This window comes from Heterocephalus glaber, unplaced genomic scaffold, assembly GCF_053883595.1.
Source record: "Heterocephalus glaber isolate CG9 unplaced genomic scaffold, H.glaber_assembly_v1.0 deba00001532, whole genome shotgun sequence".
Lineage (NCBI taxonomy): Eukaryota > Metazoa > Chordata > Mammalia > Rodentia > Bathyergidae > Heterocephalus > Heterocephalus glaber.
In genome coordinates, this window is record NW_028258330.1 from 34,510,414 (window position 1) to 34,519,141 (window position 8,728).

The window sequence follows — 8,728 nt, forward strand, 5'->3', positions numbered from 1 at the left end:
GTACATTCTTTCCAATTAAAACAATGTGAGTTGACAAAATTATGTGACCAATTTTCTTCACATAGATGGCATAAAAGAGATGAAATTCATGTATCAGGAAAATCTGATGTGAAAATCTGTCATTTCGAGCTGCAGGGGGTGGGATTCAGCCAGGGTTTGAGAGTTTCCTTATTTCTAATGTCTTGAACTGGACACAATAATGTTATGATCACAAAAACTGAAGCAAATTATTCTCAAGTAGAGAATCAAGAGAAAGAGGAAAAGGCTGTCATATATAGCAAATATTTTAATGATAATATATGAAGTGGTTAAAGTGAAGCCGTGTAAAATTTGAAATCTCAAATGTGCTTATTATCACTAATTAATTATTGATGGAAATAGTACCGCTTGAATGTCACTTTTCCTGATCATATGTAATCAGATTATGTGCGTGTATTTTGATTTGCTTTATACAAATTTGAGTTCATCAGAGAAAATAATGAGTTAAATAATAAATAATATAAAATGCTGACTGAGCTCTTACAATCTTGAAAGAAGGAAATCAGAAAAACCAATAAGGATGAAAAATTTGTGTGAGCTAACTGGCTCAACAAAATGTGTTCAGACTATAAAAATTTAATTTAATTTTCAAATACTGTAGTCATAAATCTTGTACTATTTGTAGATACCCCAAATCAGGAGAATTTGTACCATATTATGAAAATAAAATAAGATATATTTTATTGTTTTAAAAAATTTCTTCCAGGGTCCGGGGATTTAGCTTAGTGGTTCTGCCACCTGTCCTGAATGAGCAAGGACCCGAGTTCGATACAGGGTACCAAAATAAAATTTTTTTTCCAATAGTATTCCTTTTTTTTTGTACTGAGGATTGAACTTGGGACCTTGTGTCTGCATGGCAGGTACCAAAACCCCAATAATATTACTTTTTAAAGAGGGATGGGATAACTTTCTATTCTTTTTTCTAAAAAAGAGTTAGCTGTATATTTCTGGGATTATGGACTTCTGAACTCTATAGTTCTTGGTCTCCTAACAGAATTCACTGCAGGGTCTGAAAATTAGGAGTGTGTTGATGGAGGTGGATGTCAAGAAACCATATAATGAAAAAGCCCATGAGGAAGAGAGTTTTTCAGAACAGAGAAATATTACTGAAGGTTTTAGTCTTCAAATGTAAGGAGTTTACTTGGAACTATTTCAATTCAAAGTACAGAATCCAGGGTGCCTGTTTCATTTTTCCAATGAAATTCCTTTTTGTTAGGTTGCTCAAACAACATGAAAACATACAATTTCACAAGTGTCTCTGCATTCCATCTCCTGGACTTCTCAAAAGATCCAGACTTGCAGCCCATTCTCTTTGGACTTTTCCTGTCCTTGTACCTGGTCACAGTGCTTGGGAACCTGCTCATCATCCTGGCTGTTATCTATGACTCCCACTTCCACACCCCTATGTACTTTTTCCTCTCCAATCTGTCCATGGATGACATATGTTTTATCTCCACTACTGTCCCAAAGATGATAGTGGACAGCCTAATGCAGAGCAGGGTCATCTCCTATGTGCGCTGCCTGATATAGATGAATTTCTTTATCATTTGCATGTGTATGGATGACATGCTTCTGACTGTGATGGCCTATGAGCGTTTTGTGGCCATCTGCAACCCCCTGCATTATGTTGTCATTATGAATCCTCACTTCTGTGTTCTACTAATATTGGTCTCTGTCTTTTTTAGTTTTTTAGCTTCTCAGGTGCACAATTTCCTTGCCTTACAACTTACTTGCTTCAAGGATGTTAAAATTGCTAATTTCTTCGGTCACCCTTCTCAACTCCTTATGCTTTCTTGTTGTGATACATTAATGACAAACATTGTCACATATTTTGCTGGTGTCATATTTGGCTTTTTCCCCCTGGCAGGGATCATTTTCTCTTATTCTAAAATTGTATGCAGCATTCTAAAAATGCCATCATCAGGTGGGAGGTACAAAGCTTTTTCTACCTGTAGTTCTCACTTGTCAGTTGTTTGCCTATTTTACGGAACAGGCCTTTCTGTGTACCTTAGTTCAGCGGTGTCATATTCTTCCAGCAAGGCCATGGTGGCCTCTCTGATGTACACTGTGGTCACCCCTATGCTGAATCCCTTCATCTACAGTCTGAGGAGTAAGGATTTTAGTAGCACCCTGAGGAGGCTCTATAGTGGGACAGTCTAATTCCAGGACCTTTATTATCCATTTGGCATGTAGATTGAGAAATGTAATAAAACTGAACACACAGAAATCACTGCTTCATTTGTTGTATTACTTCAGATGTTTGATGCTTTCAATTTCAGATCACATTTCATGATAGAATAATGACTGCTTGAGTGGATGTGGTATGTGTGGTTTTGCACATTGGTGAAAATTTCTTTTAAGAAAGAGAAAACTTGAGAGTTGCACAAAAATAACATTGTAATGTATGTTTCCAAGTCGTGCTTAACAGTGGTTAAAATTATCCACTTACTTATACATATCTTAACACAACGAACAATAGTCATAATAAGCTGAGAATTTTTTTTGAAAAGTAAAATTTTAAAAGTTAATAGTACCCTTGAAATGTCTTCTGAGTAGGAAAAGATACAAAACCTTTTGTGGACATTGATCTCTTTTTTTCTTTTCTTTAACTTCCGGTACATTTCAGAAGTCCTTAGTGCTGGTATGACATGGACAACTTGAGTAATTAAAAGATGTGTGCACTGAGCTCCCAGTGTCCTATAATTAATAGTCTACAATCAGCCTCTTCTCCCAGGATTTCATTTGGATGTTTTCAGCCCAGTTTTCATCATTGGTGTGTCTCCTCCTTCATGATTGTCAGAAACAGGAAGCCCTTATCTGACATGGTTGATTCTCTGCATTGTTCTAGAATCTTTACCAGTTCTCCAGCAGGTATGGGATTGGCATCACAGTTTTGTTTTGTTTTTTTAACATAACCCAGAAAAGACACAACCTAATCCAGTAAGTGTTGAAAGGGAGGAAGGCTGGAGAAAGGACTGTTGGAGAAATTGTTATACATCATGAAGTGATACTTGAAAGTTTGCGTGGTGAGATGGAATTACAGTGTTGTGCACAATTTCAGTTATGAAGACTATGAATGTTTCATATTTGGTTGTCCTGAGGGATAGAATATCTCACTCAAAGTTTCCCTTTCCTATTACACTGTTCCTGTTTTCCATAGACATTAATCCATTAGAGCAGATTATGGGTGTCTGTGAGTAGTTTCCTCAGTGCCTCAGAAGCGTTATGATGGTGATGATGAAGATGAAAATAACCATACCATCCTGAACCAATATTGAGGGATTCCCAAGTATCTGAATCTGAATTATATGTTCTATGTAACACGCTACACTGTATTTGTGAAATATTTCTTAAGTATGAGTCTTAAAACTTTAAAAGAATAAATGGGTTTTGGTAGCCTGACAAAGGAATACTAATAGAAAGACTTTCAGCTATGCAGTGTGCAATTTCTATCCTGTGTTGGGTTAAGGGTCCCAGATAAGTCATTCACTTTTGCTTTCCTCCTACACTTGTTGCACTTCATAGACATCTCATCCACAAAAGGTTAAACTGGCCCCTTCTTCACTGTTCCCCACCATTCCAAAGGGATTATGAAGAGGATGAAGAAAAACAGGAGAAGCATGAGGGTAAACACTTTATAATGAACTATATTTGAAAGATTCCTAGATTCCAGGCTCTGAGCTATGTGTTCTATAACTTGATTCATTTCATTTTATTTCATTTTTTTGTTCTTTTATTGGTACATTTTAGGTATACAATTCATTTACATTTATGATTGGGTGTTTGTACCTGTACATGATATATCTTGGTTCTTTCTTTTCCCCCTATTACCTGCGCACCCTTCACCCCCTCTGCCCTTCCCCATTTGCATAGGTTGCATTTCCATTTCTTTCTTTTCTCATAGTTTTTCCTTTCCCTCTTTTCCTTTCCCCTTCCCCTTCCTTCACTCCTTCATCTTTGGACACTTTTCAAATTATCAGTTATTCATTTTAATCATTTTAACCCTTGTTTACACTATCAGTTCGTCACACTAGTGAAACTATTCTATATTTACACATATGTGTCCTACTTATTTCAATTAATAGTATGGCCTCAATATGCATCCATTTAGCTATAAATGACTCTAGCTTCTCATTCTTTACGGCCGAGGAGTACTCCATTTTATAAAAAAAAAATTCTTTTTTTTTTTAAGAATATTAAATTCTTTTATTGGTACATTGTAGGTATACAACACAAATACATTTCTCATTGGGAATTGTACCTTTACATAATGCATCTTGGTTCTTATTTTTTCCCCATTCCTAGCCCTCCCTTCACACCTTCCACCCTTCCCTATTTACAAAGACTTTATTTCCATTTTTTCCATTTCTCAGCATTTTTCCTTTCCCCTGCCCCTCCCTATACCCCTACCCATTTGGACCTTTTCTTCCTATTTTACATTATCGATTATCCATTCTAATCATTGGTACATTTTAGGTATACAATATAATGACATTCATCATTGGAAATTTGCACCTTTACATATACTCCCTTGGTTCTTATTTTTCATCCTTGCCCAGCCTTCCCTTCAACCCCTCCATTCCTCCCTATTTACAAAGATTTTGTTCCTATTTTTCCATTTTCTCATATTAATCCCATTCCCTTCTATCCTTTCCCCTAGCCCTCCCACTTCCTCCCCCTTTCCCCCTTTTCTTCCTATTTCACATTATTTATTATACATTTAGTCCTTATTTACACTTTCAGTTTCTCACACCAGAGAAACTATTCTATATTTACACATGTGTGTCCTATTTATTTCACTTAAGAGTATTGCCTCAATGTGCATCCACTTAGCTATAAATGTCTCTAATTTCTCATTTTTTATGGTGGAGTAGTACTCCATTTTATAAAAAAAAAACACAATTTCCTGATCCAGTCTCTAGTTGATGGGCATTTGGGCTGTTTCCAAGTTTTAGCCATGAACATGGGTGCACATATATTACTGTGGTATGATTCTTTTAATTCTTTGGGGAAGATCCCCAGCAGTGGAATAGCAGGGTCAAATGGGACTTCCAGTCCTAGTTCTTTGAGGTATCTCCATACTGATTTCCATAGTGCTTGCACCAGTCTACACTCCCACCAGCAGTGGAGCAGGGTTCCTCTTTCCCCACAGCCCCGCCAGCATTTGTTATTGGTTGATTTCATGATAGCAGCCATTCTTTCTGGAGTGAAGTGGAATCTCAGTGTTGTTTTCATTTGCATCTCTTGAATGACCAGTGATGTTGAACATTTTTTCATGTATTTATTTGCTATTTCTACTTCTTTGTCTGAGAAATGTCTGTTCATTTCAGATACCCATTTTTTGATTGGGTCTTTAAATGTGCGAGGTCTGATCTTTTTAAGTTCTTTATAGATTAGAGATAGTAGACCTTTGTCTGAGGAAGAGCAGGTGAAGATTTTTTCCCACACTGTGTGTTGTCTTTTCACACTGCTGGTGGAAAAACCACATTTCTTTATCCATTGTACAGTTGATGGGCGTTTGGGCTGCTTCCAAGCTTTAGCTATTAAAAACTGTGCCGCTATGAACAAGGGTGCACATATATCACTGTGGTATGATTCTTTTAATTCTTTGGGGAAGATACCCAGCAGGGGAATAACTGGGTCAAATGGGACCTCTAGTCCTAGTTCTTTGAGGTATCTCCATACTGACTTCCACAGTGGTTGCACCAGTCTGCACTCCCACCAACAATGGAGCAGGGTTCCTTTCTCCCCACACCCCCACCAGAATTTGTTATTGGTAGATTCCTTGATAGCAGCAGTTTTTCTGGGGTGAGGTGGAATCTCAGTGTTGTTTTCATCTGCATCTCTTGAATGTCGAGTGATGTTGAACATTTTTTCATATATTTGTTTGCTGCTTTTACTTTCTTGTCTGAGAAATACCTGTTCGTTTCAGATGCCCATTTTTGAATTGGGTCTTTGAATTTGGGGGAAGTCTAAGATTTTTCTTTTCTTTATATATTCTAGATAGTAGTCCTTTGTCTGAGGTACAGCTGCTAAAAATTTTTTCCCATATTGTAGGTTGTCTGTTAGCTTTGTTGGTGGTTTTTTTTTGCAAACCAGGGAAATACCCAACCCAGAAAGAGAACTACAGGCCAATCTTCCTATGAACATAGATGCAAAAATCCTCAAGATACTGGCAAAGAAAATACAGAGGGTTATCAAGATCATACACCCTGACCAAATCAGATTTATCCCAGAGATGCAAGGATGGTTCAACATTTGTAAATCAATAAATGTAATACACCATTTTAGCAGAGTCAAGGAAAAAAACCATATGACCATCTCAATAGATGCAGAAAAAGCATTCGACAAAATCCAGCACCCATTCATGATAAAAACCCTACAGAAAATTGGAGTAGAAGATCTTTATCTTAACCTGATTAAGGCTATCTATGAAAAAACCAATAGCGAACATCATACCAAATGGTCAATAATGGAAAACTTTCATGCTGAAATCAGGAACATGACCAGGATACCCACTATCACCACTCCTGTTCAATACAGTTCTGGAAACATTAGCCACAGCAATTAGAAAAAAGAAAGAAATAAAATGAATAAAGATATTAAAAGGAGAAGTTAAACTGTCATTATTTGCTGATGATATGATACTTTACATAGAAGACACAAAAAACACTGCCAAAAGACTTCTAGACTTAATTGACAGATTCAGTAGAGTAGCTGGATACAAGGTCAATACTCAAAAAACAATATCCCTCTTGTACACAAACAACAGACTCACTGAGAGAGAAATTAGGGAAAAAATTCATTTTATAATAGCATCCAAAAAAATGAAATATCTAGGAATCAATCTAACAAAGGAAGTAAAAATCCTCTACACTGAAAACTACAGCACTCTGAAAAAAGAGATCGAAGAGGATACAAGGAAATGGAAGGACATCCCTTGCTCCAATAAAGAACCAATATAGTGAAAATGACCATACTTCCAAAACTGCTATATAGATTCAATGCAATGTCAATTGAAATTCCAACAATATGCTTCACAGAACTAGGAAAAACAATCCAAAAATTCAATTGGAACCATAAGAGACCTAGAATAGCTAAAGCAATTCTAAGCAACAGAGACATGGTTGGGGGTATCACAATCTCCAACTTGAAACTATACTACAAGGCTACTGTGATAAAATCAGCATGGTACTGGCAAAGGAACAGATCTGAGGATCAGTGGAATAGATTAGAAGATGCAGGAACAACTCCAGACATGCTCAGCCACCTCATCTTTGACAAAGGAGCCAACCACCCTCATTGGGGGAAAGATAGCCTATTTAATAAATAGTGTTGGAAAAACTGGATTTCAACCTGCCAAAGATTGAAACTAGACCCATACCTATCACCATGAACTAAACTAAGATCAAAGTGGATTAAAGATCTAAATATTAAGACAGAAACACTAAACTTGCTGGAAGATAAGTTAGGTAGAACTCTTGAAGACATTGACATAGGTAAAGACTTCATGAACAAAACCTCAGCAGCATGGGAACTAGCAGAAAGAATCAACAACTGTGATCTCATCTCATTTCATTTTAAATAATAATCAACTGTTTAAAATAATAAAAGACTTTTCATTTCTGTACAGTCTTTCCCAAAAGAAAAACATCCATTTTATTTTCCAGAAAAGGAAGGATCACTCTATTTTTATGTAACTATTATCAGGTTGTTGGATAGAAAAAAAGAAAGAAGTTTGAATTGCTTGGTCAAATACAGACACGCGGCACTTTCCTGTCACTCCATGAGGACACCCCTTGCTCGCTGTGCTCCTCTTTTGTGTGTTCCTTGTTGATCATAGGACAGCGCGATATGTGTTACCTGATGCAACCAGCATAGAAAGGACAGTCATAGAATAAAGGAAATGATCACAGGAAGCACAGGCATGTGACCATTCTGCACACAACTCCCTCCATCGCCTCTGAGCTACATCATTGCAGTAGTTCACATTTCTTAATTTTTAGGAATCTGCCTACTTGATCTTAAAAGGAGATATACAGTCAGGTGTTGATTTCATTCATGCTCAGACAACTTGCCAGTACCTTAAAGGTGTACCTCAGATGTGCTTGTGATTTATAACTCCAGTAGGTTAGAAATTTCCCATGATTGGGAAACAATGAAGGTTAGTGCATTGGATCCACAGCAGTCTGTTTATGGTTTCTGTGATATAGGGGAAGGTGTTAGAGTCTCTAAGACTCAGAATTGCCATGAGTTTATTTCTAGTTGACACAACTGAACTAAACAAACAATAAACAGATACAGGGTGCTCCTTGTGTTATTAATATATGGTTAATGTATAAAATAAGGCTAAAGAATAAATTAGATAATATTGTAATGCTACTCTTCATATCCCTCAACTAAAATATTCCATACTTAAATTATTTTCCTATTTATATAATGAGACATTTAATATATTACTTACATCATTATATGCTATGAATTTGTAGAGAAATGTCTAACTTTCATTTCTGTTAATTGACATCGCTACAGTATATGGAGGAGGTATCAAAAATAAAATTTTTATTTATTTGTTATTTCTACTTTTTTTTTTGGTACCAGGGATCAAACTCAGATCCTTGTGCTTGCAAGGAAGGCAGCGGAACCACTGAGCTAAATCTCCAGGCCTAATTTTACTTTTTCTGTCTGA

General features: G+C 36.5%; 1 pseudogene; it reads left to right on the forward strand.

The window, feature by feature from the left end:
- Positions 1–1,269: 1,269 nt before the first annotated feature.
- LOC101700683 (olfactory receptor 7E24-like) lies at positions 1,270–2,199 on the forward strand (annotated as a pseudogene).
- The last annotated feature ends 6,529 nt before the right edge of the window (positions 2,200–8,728 follow it).